Here is a 15,918-nt window from a genome sequence, read left to right as displayed (position 1 = left end):
GTCCAGATATGGGTGTCATGTCCTCTGTTCTTGGTCTCTGCAGAAATCCTACAGGTGATGTCACGGAGGGTTTGTCCAGGACAGAGACAGTCTGTGTCAGACTGTGAAGTCAAGACAGAGCCAGAGCAAATTTTCTTGATGGACAAGTTACTTTTTATGCAGTTTCAACCAAAATATGAGCTTGTTTAAAATACTACAAAACACTACACACGTGGACCAAATTCTTGATCCCCTGATATTTTATATCCACATTTTAACATATGGTCGGAAATAAATGCAAACATAGCAATTTTCAATTTAAATGTTTTACAAATGTTCAAAGCTTTTGACAGCAATAACAAAAGAAAATGATAAATGATAAAGTCAAACAAAAAAATCCTGAAATAAAATGTGTCATGGACACAGATGGCAAAACGTGCTCTGTGCACAATGTCTCCAATCACAGCCCCAAAAGCCTATAACTTCTTCTGGGTTGTCTGAGTGTCTTGGTGTCTTTCCTTTCCTTTTCCTTTTCACAGTTGTAAGAATATAATATGTTTTAGAAAAGGTTATAGAGCATGAAATGGATCTCAACATAACCGAACTGAGCAGTGACTGGGCACGAAACTGACCTTTTTAAAATGAATCACATTCACAGCTAAGAAATGGTGTTTCACATCTCATCTGCAGTATTTATGTATATCTTCCATCTCAACGTATGTTTCTGTCTGTTGACTTTGCACATTTTTCCACCGACAAAGAATGTAGAGGTCTGTACAGTTCCACTGTGAGAGACAGAATCTAAACAAATTTTTAAAAAATCAGAAAATTACATAATAACATTTTAAAATAATTAATTTGTATTTTAGAAATAAATATTTGATACATAGAAAAACAGCTCAGGCATTTCCTGTAGTTCTTGACCAAGTTTGCACACTGCAGCAGGGATTTTGATCCACTCCTCCATACACATCTTCTCCAGATCTTTCAGGTTTGGAGTTGTTCTCATCCTCCAAACACGGCGAGTGGAGTTGATATCAAAAAGTTCTATTCTGGTCTCATCTGACCACATGGCCTTCTCCCATGCCTCATCTGGATCACCCAGATGGTCACTGGTGAACTTCAAATGGGCCTGGACATGTGCTGGCTTGAGCAGGGGGCTCTTTCTGCCCTGCAGGATTTTAAACCATGACAGCATCATGTGTTACTAATGTAGTCTTTGTGACTGTGGTCCCAGCTCTCTTCAGGTCATTGACCAGGTCCTCCTGTGTAGTTCTGAGCTTTCTCAGAATCATCCTTACCCCACAAAGTGAGATCTTGCATAGAATCCCAGACTGAGGGAGATTGACACTCATCTTGTGTTTCTTCCACTTTGTAATAAATAATCATAACAGTTGTTGTCTTCTACCAAGCTGCTTGCCTGTTGTCCTGTAGTCCATCCCAGCCTTGTGTAGGTCTACAGTTTTGTCCCTGGTGTCCTTAGACAGCTCTTTGGTCTTGGCTATGGTGGACAGGTTGGAGTGTGATTGATTGAGTGTGTGAACAGGTGTCTTTTATACAGGTAACAAGTTCAAACAGGTGCAATAATACAGGTAAAGAGTGCAGAATAAGAGGGCTTCTTAAAGAAAAATTAACAGGTCTGTGTGGGACAGAATTCTTGCTGGTTGGTAGGTGTTCAAATACTTATTTCATGCAATAAAATGCAAATTAATTATTTAAAACCTTTTTTCCTTTTGGTTCTGTCTCTCACAGTTGAAGTGTACCGATGATAAAAATTACAGACCTCAACAGTCTTTGTACGTGGGAAAACTTGCAAAATCAACAGTGGCTCAAAGACTTATTTGCCTCACTGTACGCATGTACAACTGGAACAAAGAGGTCCTGTTGAAAACATGAAAATACTCCTTAAGATAACAGGGCACAGTGTTACATTCTGGTTTTATTCCACACTCTAAAAAAATAAACCACTGTCTCAACAAGAAAAAGTGATTTGCATTGATTTTTGTTATTTCAGCTTAACTAGAGAAGTCTTGTGATATTCATTCAGTTGAAAGTTGAAATAACTAAGTTAAAATTACTTTTTCAGAATGCAGAATTATTGCTATTTAAACTTGCAGTTGTAGTCAGACGTTTCCATACAGTCATCATGGTCATGTTGGGCTTTCAGAGATCCTTCTGAACTGTTCTTTTTACATGACGTCTGGTTGTGATAATCCCTCAGTGGTCAGGAAGACTGCCTCTTGGTAGATTCCTGGAGGGGATGGTGGAATTCTACATCCAGAGTCGATCTGGAGACGCCTGCATGTGGGTTTGTTTAATGTGGGAATGTCACTGCACAGTGACAAACGCATGGTCCTGGACAGATCCTTAACCTGGTCTGATGGCTGAGAAATCCCAGATGATCGGGCTCTGGGATTCCTGTTGCAGGCTTCATCCAACTTCACAGCTGTTGGGTTACAAGCCGTCACCTCCTCTGCCTGAACCACCTTTGAGGACTTCTTGAATCACCAGAGCCCTGTTAGCCATCTCGTGTTCAGGGTTCCTGTTGGACCTTCATGGTTACCGTAGTGGCCACAGAGCACACAAGGTCCCCACCGTATTTCACACAAACAAGCGATCCCCTACGTGATCCATTAGCCAGGTGTTACAATGGGAACAAGGGGTTGGATTTTGATGCCCATTTGCCCATTTCACATGCGCAATGACCACAGGATGAAGCAGACAGACACATGAGGTCATGATGTGGGACATTCCTATAGATTTCTTCAATATTTGGTCTTCCTGACGGACCATGCAATGGCCTTTACAGCCCTAAGAGTTTTTTCCATCACTTGGACTAATTTGGTCTTCAACATCTCACCCGGACCTTCCAACAGTCCTCAGAACTTCCAAAAACCCGAGTGCTCCTTCTTCTTAAAGCTGCCATAACTTTGGATAATGTCACCAGTGCACTGTCTATTTGGAATTTCAGACTTTGTCCCTGTGCTGGACCTGCTTCTGTCCCTACGTATAAAACAGAGATGGTGTGGGGAGTCACATCGGCCTGAAAGAGGTGAAGATGACAGCCAGAGGCACTGTGCAGTCATCACTCTGTTCTGACTCGCTGCCTCTGAGGATTTACTGGTTTGTGGGCTAATCCGATTGCAGCTGGGGCAGTGGTTTTGGGCTGTGCCAAGACCTGCCGGAGGAGCTCCCTCCTGCCCTTCCCCCTCTCCCCCACCATCCCGTGACCCCATCCACCGCCGTTGTTATGTCTTTAATCCAGAGGAAAGCAGCTGTGAAGAGGCAGGCTGCTGGCTGAGAGATGGGCAGGACTGTACACGCGGGGCGGGTACACCTGACCCAGGGTCTGCCTGGGATATAGTGAGACAATATCTCTAAAAGAAAAATAATTATCAAATGATTCATTGTTTAATGGCAGCTCGGTGGTTTAGTGGTTAGCACTGTTACCTCACAGCAAGAAGGTCATAGGTTTGATTCCCACCCAGGACCTTTCTGTGTGGAGTTTGTGTGTTCTCCCCATGTTTGTGTGGGTTCTCTCCGGGTGCTCCGGCTTCCTCCCACATTCAAAGACATGCAGGTTAGGTGGACTGGAAACTTGATAATAGCATAGGTTTCCTTTGCAAAAGAGGTCCAATTAAACATTAACTGGACAACACATTTGGAGATTTATTTCTTTATTTATTACGTTTGGGTAAATGAATATACCACAGAGGGTGGCACCGTGGGTCAGTGGATAGCACTGTTACCTCACGGGAAAGTCACGGGATCACTTCCTGTCTGGTCCTTCCTGCGTGGACTTTACATGTTCTCACCGGTGTCCCTCAGGGTGCTCTGGCTTCCTCCTGCTTCCAAAGACATCTCACGCTGTTAAAGTGTCCGATCGACTCTCTAGGCACAGACTAAAGGTACTGTGTGTAGTTTTTTAACACAGCAGCAAACACTACATCCATCCAGTATCAATTAATTTTTAACATTATTTATGGCTAATATACAAGGGTAGGCTGAAAAGTTCTAAGGCTGACTATGATGCAGTTGTCGAACTGAACAAATTCAGGGTTATTTTTCTACATACAACCCCTGGCAAAAAATTATGGAATCACCAGCCTCGGAGGATGTTCATTCAGTTGTTTAATTTTGTAGAAAAAAGCAGATCACAGACATGACACAAAACTAAAGTCATTTCAAATGGCAACTTTCTGGCTTTAAGAAACACTATAAGAAATCAGGAAAAAAAAAATTGTGGCAGTCAGTAATGGTTACTTTTTTAGACCAGAGGGAAAAAAAATATGGAATCACTCAATTCTGAGGAAAAAATTATGGAATCATGAAAAACAAAAGAACGCTCCAACACATCACTTGTATTTTGTTGCACCACCTCTGGCTTTTATAACAGCTTGCAGTCTCTGAGGCATGGACTTAATGAGTGACAAACAGTACTCTTCAATCTGGCTCCAACTTTCTCTGATTGCTGTTGCCAGATCAGCTTTGCAGGTTGGAGCCTTGTCATGGACCATTTTCTTCAACTTCCACCAAAGATTTTCAATTGGATTAAGATCCGGACTATTTGCAGGCCATGACATTGACCCTATGTGTCTTTTTGCAAGGAATGTTTTCACAGTTTTTGCTCTATGGCAAGATGCATTATCATCTTGAAAAATGATTTCATCATCCCCAAACATCCTTTCAATTGATGGGATAAGAAAAGTGTCCAAAATATCAACGTAAACTTGTGCATTTATTGATGATGTAATGAAAGCCATCTCCCCAGTGCCTTTACCTGACATGCAGCCCCATATCATCAATGACTGTGGAAATTTACATGTTCTCTTCAGGCAGTCATCTTTATAAATGTCATTGGAACGGCACCAAACAAAAGTTCCAGCATCATCACCTTGCCCAATGCAGATTCGAGATTCATCACTGAATATGACTTTCATCCAGTCATCCACAGTCCACGATTGCTTTTCCTTAGCCCATTGTAACCTTGTTTTTTTTTTCTGTTTAGGTGTTAATGATGGCTTTTGTTTAGCTTTTCTGTATGTAAATCCCATTTCCTTTAGGCGGTTTCTTACAGTTCGGTCACAGACGTTGACTCCAGTTTCCTCCCATTCGTTCCTCATTTGTTTTGCTGTGCATTTTCGATTTTTGAGACATATTGCTTTAGGTTTTCTGTCTTGACGCTTTGATGTCTTCCTTGACCTACCAGTATGTTTGCCTTTCACAACCTTCCTGTTATGTGTCGACGCGGGTTGAGGAGCGGACCTGCGTCAGACAGAACCCAGCGCTAAAAATAACCAGAAAGCGGTTCCAACAACAGAAACAATTTATTTTTCACCTGTGCATAATAATGTGTACAAAACTAAAAGAACGTCCTTCTGGTGGAGTGACTGTTGGCGCGCTCTTAAGCGCCCAAAAGGATAGAAGCCCGGCGCTCCTGAACCCACTACCACCAGACAAACACCCCCCAGGTGGACACGACAAACTGACTCTCTGTGAAGCAAAGAAGAGGTGAGGTAAGTCAGCAGTTACAACAATATCTTTCAAAAGACACACGCTATCAGCAACACATTCAGGTCTGTATCTGCAAATGAGCAGCTTCTCACAACAGGTGGAGGATCACTTATCCGCCACAGCAGTGAGAAGCAAGCTGCACAATTCTCATCACAATTCAAGTATACTGTGTAACAAAACACCAAGTTACTATCAACAATTAATCAAACACTTAATTACCTTTAACGTGTGCTGACAGCATGTGTCCTCACCCTTCCCTGCTTCACGGGCTCGATGTGTCAAACCCAGGTGCGGTCCTCAGCGTCTCACAAACGAACATCACAAGGTCGAGTTCCCGGCAGTTCTGCTTGAATCACACATGACTTAAATGCAGAATGCCATCCAATTATCTGCTTCAGCTGAAAGTCTTTAAGGTTGCATGTGAGCACCAGTCACAGGTGCAACACATGATGTTGATGAGGGTGAGGACTCTTCAGCCAGCACCTTCTCCACAGAAGAATCAGTTTCCATGCCACCTGAAGAGCAAAGAAAAGAAAAGAACACCAAAATATCCAGCCACACCCCCCAACACACAACAGTACCCCCCCATCAACGGGAAACCTCCCGGCGACCGAACAGACCAGGCCCGAGAACAGCACCTCCCTCCGGGGTCCACGTCAGGAAGCAGAGAGCACCACGCTTCTAAGGTCCACCACAGACAGCAGGACAGGCACCGCAGCTGGAAGGCCGGCTGGCATCAACAAAAGCCCAAAACATTCCCGAGTACAATTCAACACACAGAAAAAAAAAACATAAAACCCACCCAAAACCTCCCCAGGGGACCGTCCCATCAAACCCCGGGAAGAAAAGAAAAACTCCCAAACGCAAAAACCCAACACAGCCCCACAAACACAATACAAACATAAATGCATAAAAGAAAAATAACAAACAACCCCCCCAGAATGACCTGCAGAGCCCAACCCCCCCCAGAAGGCCTTCATCGCCAGTTCCAGGAGGAACAGCCAGAACCATAATCCCACAAAGGTCCCCAGGTGTACATGGAGCAAACGGCGCCCCCCAGAGGACCGTACCATCAACCCCAGGAGGTACCCTCCCCACAACCCCGGAACCCCAGACCCAGTCACACTTGGCTAGTTGGCCCCAAGCCAATTCCCCCCCAGAGGACTGTCCCATCAACCCTGGAGGTGGAACCCGGAAGGAAACAGAACAAAATCAAAAATCAACCCCCGGAGCACTACCAAAAACAACCCCGGGGGGATATAAAATGACCATAAACCCTGTTACCCTCCCGGGCACCCCGAAAGACCCCGGGTCCCTCCCAGAGCCCCTCGGCGGCTCAACTTTGCTGAACGGCTCAAAACATTGAGCCGGAGAAGGGAACAGGAAAAAACTAACCCAGCTCCAACCCCAAGGCGCAGCAGAGAACCGGAAATACGTCCGGTGCCCCAACTCGACCATACCCCAGCCTCTCGGGAGGGGTGGAACTACCGAAATGGCGAACGGCAACAGATCGGCCCACCCCTCCGACTGAGGTAAGTCTCCGCTGCACCACACCCCGGCAACACCAATGACGAATGGTACAAAGGCTCACAGAGGCTGGAGTGGAACCGGGCCCTAACCAAACCAAGAAAAACGCCTCTAACACCCCCCCCCCTAGGTGCAGAGGTCTTCTGAGAATGCTCAGCGTGACCAACCTGCACCACCCCACAACCCACAAGACAAACGGTCTTGGGGCAAGTGAGGTTGGGGTTAGGGATGTAGAGAAATAAAAAAACAACAAAATAAAACGACCCAACAACCCAAACAGAAAATACCTAAAAACACATAAAAAATTAACGATTAAGTGAGCCCAGGCGGACTTCTAACCGCATAACAATCACTCCACCAGATACGCCTCTGACTCCCCATACAATTATAACCCCTATTTAAAGAAAACAAAACATTTACTCGTGCTAGATTTTTTTTTTTTTTTTTTTTTATGTGTGTTATTTTGCCTGTCCCAGAACACTTGGAGATACATCACCATTATTTTTCTTGATGCTTACATGTCGGGGCAATACAGTAATCTCTGCTCGTCCGAGCTGCATGGGCTCGTCAACAGGAGGAGCCAGAGGTCCCGTCGGAGGAGCTTCAGTGGGGCGAAGAAGAGGCGGCCCAAATCTGTGTCGGGGAAAGCCCCGAGATGAAAAAACCTGCTCTGATGGGCGTCCTCTCTCGCGTCCACGCTCCTTCATCCGATCATCTAGATGAATCACCAACGATATTAGCTCATCTAAATCGTTTGGCTCGTCACGGACTGCCAGCTTGTCTTTTAATGACTCATTTAACCCGTCTACAAACACTCCTTGTAAAGCTGCGGCGCTCCAACCTGACTGAGCAGAAACCAGAGAACATTGCATCACCACACAAGGCTCCGGATGACAAATAATCGGTTCGGACGCCGAATCTCTGGGTGACGGAGTTATCTGCACTAGTATCGATGGTGCCACAGCTGGAGCAGCAGGAAGCGGAACAGCTTGCGCTGCAAGCTCCGTAACACGGGCGTCTGTTTGTTTAATTTGGTTTGTGAGATGCTGTAAGTGCTCCCATATTTTCTCCAAGTGTTCTTGAACTTTTTCGGCAAAAGGAACCGCCTCTGCCGCTGGGTCCATTAAGGAATGGCCGGGAACTACTGTTATGTGTCGACGCGGGTTGAGGAGCGGACCTGCGTCAGACAGAACCCAGCGCTAAAAATAACCAGAAAGCGGTTCCAACAACAGAAACAATTTATTTTTCACCTGTGCATAATAATGTGTACAAAACTAAAAGAACGTCCTTCTGGTGGAGTGACTGTTGGCGCGCTCTTAAGCGCCCAAAAGGATAGAAACCCGGCGCTCCTGGACCCACTACCACCAGACAAACACCCCCCAGGTGGACACGACAAACTGACTCTCTGTGAAGCAAAGAAGAGGTGAGGTAAGTCAGCAGTTACAACAATATCTTTCAAAAGACACACGCTATCAGCAACACATTCAGGTCTGTATCTTTTTTAACTTTATGCAAATGAGCAGCTTCTCACAACAGGTGGAGGATCACTTATCCGCACGCCACAGCAGTGAGAAGCAAGCTGCACAATTCTCATCACAATTCAAGTATACTGTGTAACAAAACACCAAGTTACTATCAACAATTAATCAAACACTTAATTACCTTTAACGTGTGCTGACAGCATGTGTCCTCACCCTTCCCTGCTTCACGGGCTCGATGTGTCAAACCCAGGCGCAGTCCTCAGTGTCTCACAAACGAACATCACAAGGTCGAGTTCCCGGCAGTTCTGCTTGAATCACACATGACTTAAATGCAGAACGCCATCCAATTATCTGCTTCAGCTGAAAGTCTTTAAGGTTGCATGTGAGCACCAGTCACAGGTGCTACACATGATGTTGATGAGGGTGAGGACTCTTCAGCCAGCACCTTCTCCACAGACAAATCAGTTTCCATGCCACCTGAAGAGCAAAGAAAAGAAAAGAACACCAAAATATCCAGCCACACCCCGAGCAGATCTGATTTGATGCAGGTGTTAGTTTTGGGGATGAAAATTTACAGGGTGATTCCATAATTTATTCCTTAGAATTGAGTGAGTCCATATTTTTTTCCCTCTGCTTGGTCTAAAAAAGTAACCGTTACTGACTGTCACAATTATGTATTTTTCCTGATTTCTTATAGTGTTTCTTAAAGCCAGAAAGTTGCCATTTGAAATGACTTTAGTTTTGTGTCATGTCTGTGATCTGCTTTTTTTCTACAAAATTAAACAACTGAATGAACATCCTCCGAGGCCGGTGATTCCATAATTATTGCCAGGGGTTGTAGTCTCCCTGTAACTCGACACACTTCTTCCAGCGGTGCTTGAGTGCTTCAATTCCCTTGGCATAGAAGCTTTCATCTTGAGAGTCAAAATAGTCCTCAACGGCCAGCCATCACCTCCTCATTGCTCCGATAGTGCTTCCCAGCCAAGTCAGGGGAGTATGGTGGGTGATCTACCAGTTCAAATCCACACTCGTAGATAGTGGCCATGGCCACTGTTGACTTGTGAGCTGGGGCATTGTCTTGATGGAACAGCACCCCTTTCGTCAGCTTTCCTGGTCACTTCTTTTTGATAGCCTTGCGTAACTGTCTAGGTAGGTTAGAATAGTACTGTCCATTTATGGTTTGTCCCTTTTCAAGATAGTCCACAAACACAATGCCCTTGGCATCCCAGAAAACTGAAACCATGACCTCCCCACAGACGAAACGACTTTGGCCTTCTTTGGAGGTGGTGACCTTGGGTGTTTCCACTGCATTGATTGTTTTTTTGTCTCTGGTTCAAAGTGGTGAACCCAACACTCATCCTGGGTAAGAAAACGTTCCATGTAATTGGCTGGATCTTCTTCAAATTGCGTCAAGTTTGCCTTCGACATGACTAGGCTGGTGCGTTTCTGATCAGGCGTCAGAAGACGTGGCACCCACCGAGCTGACACCTTTGACATTCCAAGTTCTTCATGCAGAATGTGTTCAATTCTCTCACGGGATATTCCCACAGCATCTGCTAGGTGATTAATCGTCGATCGTCTGTCGTCCATCACCAGTTCATGAACAAGGTCAATGTTTTTCTGGGTTGTGGCTGTTGCAGGCCGCCCAGACCTTGGGTCGTCTTCAAGGCTCTCTCTGCCCCTCTTAAATGCAGCTGCCCACTTCTGCACTGTAGATATGGAGGGAGCTTCATCCCCTAATGTAGCAACCATATCCGCATGAATGTCCTTTGGCTTTAACCCCTTCTTATGCAGGTACTTAATCACACCGCGATGCCAGATTTTGTCCATTTTTGCCGTTTCCCTCTACCACAAACTTTCAAACTTGGCTATGAACCATAAACTATCTCACAACCTGGGAAGAAAATAACACAGTCAGTCATCAGAAGAGTTGAACTTAATGCATGCCAAGTTTTATTGAAATGGGATTTCTCCTTCTTGGTGAGCCTTAGAACTTTTCAGCCTACCCTCGTATATATGTCACAGATATGAACGAGCAAAGCTCTTCAGCATCTCACCATGTCATTTAGGTCCTTCAGACTTTTTTTCAGTAAAATGGTTCTTGGGAGGGGCAGCACGGTGGCTTAGTGGTTAGCACTGTTGCCTCACAGCGAGAAGGCTGTGGGTTCGATTCCCGTGGCCTTTCTGTGTGGAGTTTGCATGTTCTCCCCGTGTTTGCGTGGGTTTCCTCCGGGTGCTCTGGTTTCCTCCCACATCCAAAGACGTGCGGGTTAGGTGGATTGGGATCTTTAAAATTGTCCGTCGGTGTGTGTGTGTCTGTGGGGGGCTCCGCGCCCCCCAGACCCCCCACCTTTTAAACATTTTTCTTTTTTTGCCTTTCAGCTTCTATGCACAAACCCCCCTCCCCCCCGCCTTTTAAGCATTTTTATTTTTTGCTTTTCAGCTTCTGGGGCAGGGGGGGCGCACACAAACCCCCAGACTCCCCTCATTACAGCCCTCTTAACCCCCTGCCACTTTAAGCATTTTTTTTAATGTAGATGTAAATTAATATTCAAAGTTTTCAGCTAGTTGACAGTAGGGCTGTACAATATGGCCAAATTATTGTATCTCAGTATTTTCATATCAATATGATATATGATATGACTATGATTTGACACAAAGTGCATCAACAGTGAATATTCAACCTTCTTAAACAAAACAGTAATAATACCACACTCATTTTGCACTCATCATATGGTTAGGATACTGTGCCCTCCAAAAGTATTGGAACACTTGGAATTTCACAGTTTTATTGCCAGTTTTCTTTAAACAAGTCAGGGGACAGAAACATGAACACTTCCAAGTCACTGAATATGTCTTGGACTTTGTTTACATCAATTCTGAAGAAATACAAAAGTTTCTTTCACCAAAACATCAAATCTAGACTTTCATCTCAGATGTATTGTTTCTGTGTAGGCTCTCAGTTGTCCAGGTGGTTTCCATAGTAGAGACGCTTGAATCTTCGACTGGACTGGGTTACTTGACGCGAGGACGTTTCGCTTCAAATCACAGAAGCCTCCTCAGCTAAAATTCTTGCTCTGGAAGTCTGACTTCTGTCTGACTCTTGTAGAGAAGACGCTTTTGGGAGAAGCGTTTGGGAGAAGCGTTTGGGAGAAGCGTTTGGGAGAAGCGTTTGGGAGAAGCGTTTGGGAGAAGCGTTTCTTCTCTACGAGAGTCAGACAGAAGTCAGACTTCCAGAGCAAGAATTTTAGCTGAGGAGGCTTCTGTGATTTGAAGCGAAACGTCCTCGCGTCAAGTAACCCAGTCCAGTCGAAGATTCAAGCGTCTCTACTATCTCAGATGTACTTTCTGTCAAATTGTAGCTGAACTTTCAGGTCTTCTTTTTAAGAAAATCCTCCTCTACACCACTTCATCAGGAAGCTGGATTTTATACGAGGTCTGTTAGAAAAGTATCCCACCTTTTTTTTTTTTCAAAAACCTGATGGATTTGAATCACGTGTGCTTGCATGAGCAAACCTTGAACCTTCATGCGCAAGCATGAATTTTTTCATGCCTGTCGATTGCGTCATTTGCTGGCAAGCAGCCTTTGTGTGAGGACGTGCACGCTCTTGGTGGTTTAATGACGGAACGACTGGACCAGTGCTACTGCATCAAATTTTGCCAGAAATTGGGCGACAGCCAGGTGGAAACCATTCGGAAAAAAATTCACGCATGCGCACAAAGGTTCAAGGTTGGCTCATGTAAGCACACGTGATTCAAATCCATCAGGTTTTGAAAAAAAAAAAAAGGTTGGATACTTTTCTAACAGACCTCGTATTTTTAATTAATTTATATCAAGTTGTAGAGATTTGCTTTCAATTTGAGTTCAAGGAATATACCTTTAGATTTATTTACAGTAGTGTTCAGAATAATAGTAGTGCTATGTGACTAAAAAGATTAATCCAGGTTTTGAGTATATTTCTTATTGTTACATGGGAAACAAGGTACCAGTAGATTCAGTAGATTCTCACAAATCCAACTAGACCAAGCATTCATGATATACACATTCTTAAGGCTATGAAATTGGGCTATTAGTAAATAAAAGTAGAAAAGGGGGTGTTCACAATAATAGTAGTGTGGCATTCAGTCGGTGAGTTCGTCAATTTTGTGGAACAAACAGGTGTGAATCAGGTGTCCCCTATTTAAGGATGAAGCCAGCACCTGTTGAAAATGCTTTTCTCTTTGAAAGCCTGAGGAAAATGGGACGTTCAAGACATTGTTCAGAAGAACAGCGTAGTTTGATTAAAAAGTTGATTGGACAGGGGAGAACTTATACGCAGGTGCAAAAAATTATAGGCTGTTCATCTACAATGATCTCCAATGCTTTAAAATGGACAAAAAAAACAGAGACGCGTGGAAGAAAACGGAAAACAACCATCAAAATGGATAGAAGAATAACCAGAATGGCAAAGGCTCACCCATTGATCAGCTCCAGGATGATCAAAGACAGTCTGGAGTTACCTGTAAGTGCTGTGACAGTTAGAAGACGCCTGTGCTTAACATCGCTGTGCGACACTTCAGGGTGCTTTGCTCGTAATATATAACAGATAACATGAAATATAACAAAATATGAAATGTGCATCATATTTAATTTAAATTAGTTCAAGTTATGGCTCTTACAATGGATAAAAACATTACAAATCTTGAATGATTTATTTTTTATTCCGCTTTATTCTGAAAAGGACATATGACAAAAGACTGAGACTAAAGGCCAGGTCACATGAAGGGCAAAGAAGCCCAAACGAAACAAGAAATCTGGACATTCCTTGACTTTCGTTGGCATCGTTTAACCTTTGCGCAGCTTCGTTCCTGCAGCCGCCACTTCGTCAGGATTTTTAAACTTGAAAAATTTGAACGAATGCTGCCAAAAACCTCAATTCATCCGTATTCCATTTTGCTGTAGTTCTTGACGTTTTTTTATCGTTTGCTTAGTTTTTGTAATGTTAGCGTTTAGTTTGACTTCATTCGACCAGCTGAATGTTTTCACACAGTACAAAAGCCGGTTTATGAGCGCTTTTGTGGAGGAGCTGCTGCTCCTCCACAGTGGTGCGTGGCTTCTGCCACTGCATGTGATGTGGCGAATGCTGCCGCGGTCATGCCGTGGTGATGACCGGCCAGGAAGAATTTATCGGCCTCTTCGCCAACGTACGGCAATCCGTGATCGGGGTGTTGGCCAGCGATGCATGCACATGAGGAGAGAGTTGCTGCACAAAAAGTCTGGCCGGAGCTGCAGCATTCTGTCAATGGGCTCTGAAGGGCTTGTTGTCCTCCAGCCCGTGCAGAGAGAAAAGCCTGCTGGCCCTGTCAGTGTCTGACTGTTCAAAGTTTTGAGGAAGTGATCCTTGATCACTGCGTATTTGTTCACACCAAGGGGCTTTGCAGGAGCGCGATCAGCCTCGTTTGTTTCCAAGGAGTTGATGGCTTACATGATCGTTGATGGCTGTGCATTTCAGAAACACCAGTGACACCAGGGTTTTGAAAAAAAAAAGGCAAAGAGACAGACAGCGTCTCTCTCTCTCTCTCTCTCTCTCTCTCTCTCTCTCTCTCTCTCTCTCTCTCTCTCTCTCTCTCGTACACACGCATTTCAGGTGTACAGACAGCGAATAGAGTTTTGGCATTTGAGAGATTTGAGAAATATTTGGCGTGCTTGCAGTGAGTACAATTTTGGTGGCGTATTTAGCTTGTGTGGTTAGCGTGGGGGTATTTTTTTGTTTGTTTTGTTTTATAAAAATGAGGCATCTTATGAATGTTGAACAAGAACTTCAGTTTTGTTTTAACTGGAGCAAGATGGAATGTGTAGTGTGTCATCAGAGTCTCCATCAGACAGTCAGTAGTCTGACAATGAAGGAGATGATCCCTCTTTTTTGCTGGATTTTGAAGCAGAGCAGGTGGATCCACCGACGTGCGCACAAATCTCCACAGTGGGACGGATCACACGCTGCTGTTTGCAGCTTCTCCAGGACTCAGGCGCTATGAGCCCCGTCCCAGCGTTGAGGTCTGGAATGCAGAGATGCAGACACACACTGCTCCAGCTGTGGCTCCAAGCGCATTTCGTTTAAAGCACTGGTCTCAAACTGATTCCAGAAAGAGTCAAGAGGGTGCAGGTTTTCCTTGCAACCACCCACTCCACCAGGTAAACTCACTGATTAACTGATTCCAACTGAGTTCACCTGGTGGAGTGGGTGGTTGCAAGGAAAACCTGCACCTTCTTGACTCTTTCTGGAATCAGTTTGAGGCCGCTGGTTTAAAACATCAAGGTCTTCGTTTGCTTCAGTTTCATTTTGTTCCATTTTTGTCCCTTTTGTGCTCTTGATTCGCAGGCTATTTGGTGATATAGCTCATTCGTCCACCTTTTCTCAATGATTTGTGACTTTTTACTTTTTTCCCTTCGTTCAGGAAATGTCATATGCCGTGTGACCGGGCCTTTAATTAAAAACCAGAAACTTAACACTCGTCCAAGGACACAGACAGGTAGCAGTGACACCGGGGGGCTGTACCTGAAGATGATTCACAGGTGCTGGATTGTAGCTGCACAGTTCTCCTTGTAAATGGCTTGTCTTGAACTGAAGTTGGATTTTATGAGGTTATTTACTACAATATCACCATCTGAAAAATGGAATATAGATTACGTGATAAATCAAATACTATATTTATCATCAAGGTTTTTAAATCACTGATCTGAAAACAGCTGTAATAAGGGCAGTGATAACTAAAGAATAATTTACAGCTGAACACATGAATACAGACATGGTCAACACTGGACTTGGCTTGTCTTTGAACTGACTCTGGAGGAAATTGCAGTAACTGCAGGGAAAGTACTACTGAGAGCTTTAAAATACCGCAAGACAGGATCCTTTCTGGGACATGCAAGACCAGCATGCCAGTTATCAGCTTGGGTAGGGTCTTGGGTGGTATCTCTCTACTTTCCATAGGTTTGTTTCCCAGTAGCTATCTCGCTGGTTGACTTAGTGGGGAGTGCCTTATGTGTCTGCAGCCTTGTAACACATCAGGATCCTCAAGGGTGGTGCAAGCCTGTTAACAATGGTGGGTGAGCTGAGATGGCACTGCTCTGGGTCCCACTGCACTGCAAAATGTATTTGAAGATGATAGCTTAGCCAGGACCAATAGTTTTTATCTTACCATAAAAAGTGGTGCATGGGACAGGATTCAGACCACGTACTTGTATTAATTCAGGAATTAAGCCTGTACCTGTTGGACTTGCATTCATTCAGGAATTATGCCCTGTAGTGGTCAGTGAACAGTCTCCACACAAAGCAGTCAATGCAACAGGTGTTACATGAAGTGTCATAGCAGTCGGTGTCCTCGCCAGGAAACCTCTCCCTTCTGAGTGCACCCCCGATTAGCAATGTAGAAGATC

The 15,918-nt window shown here is 44.4% G+C and overlaps 1 protein-coding gene and 1 long non-coding RNA gene across 2 annotated transcripts in view; one reads left to right on the top strand and one right to left on the bottom strand.

The window, feature by feature from the left end:
- Positions 1 to 15,918, top strand: part of LOC117527738 (germ cell-specific gene 1-like protein) — a 31,883-nt gene that overhangs the window by 13,944 nt on the left and 2,021 nt on the right. The window lies entirely within an intron of this gene.
- On the bottom strand, positions 2,177 to 9,771 carry LOC117527739. The gene is made up of 3 exons (XR_004565596.1): positions 9,760 to 9,771; positions 8,376 to 8,378; positions 2,177 to 2,267 (listed from the first exon to the last, which is right to left on the bottom strand). It is a non-coding gene; the product is annotated as an uncharacterized LOC117527739 (long non-coding RNA).

Source organism: Thalassophryne amazonica, chromosome 16 (assembly GCF_902500255.1).
Source record: "Thalassophryne amazonica chromosome 16, fThaAma1.1, whole genome shotgun sequence".
NCBI lineage: Eukaryota > Metazoa > Chordata > Actinopteri > Batrachoidiformes > Batrachoididae > Thalassophryne > Thalassophryne amazonica.
This window is presented reverse-complemented; position numbering and strand designations above follow the sequence as displayed.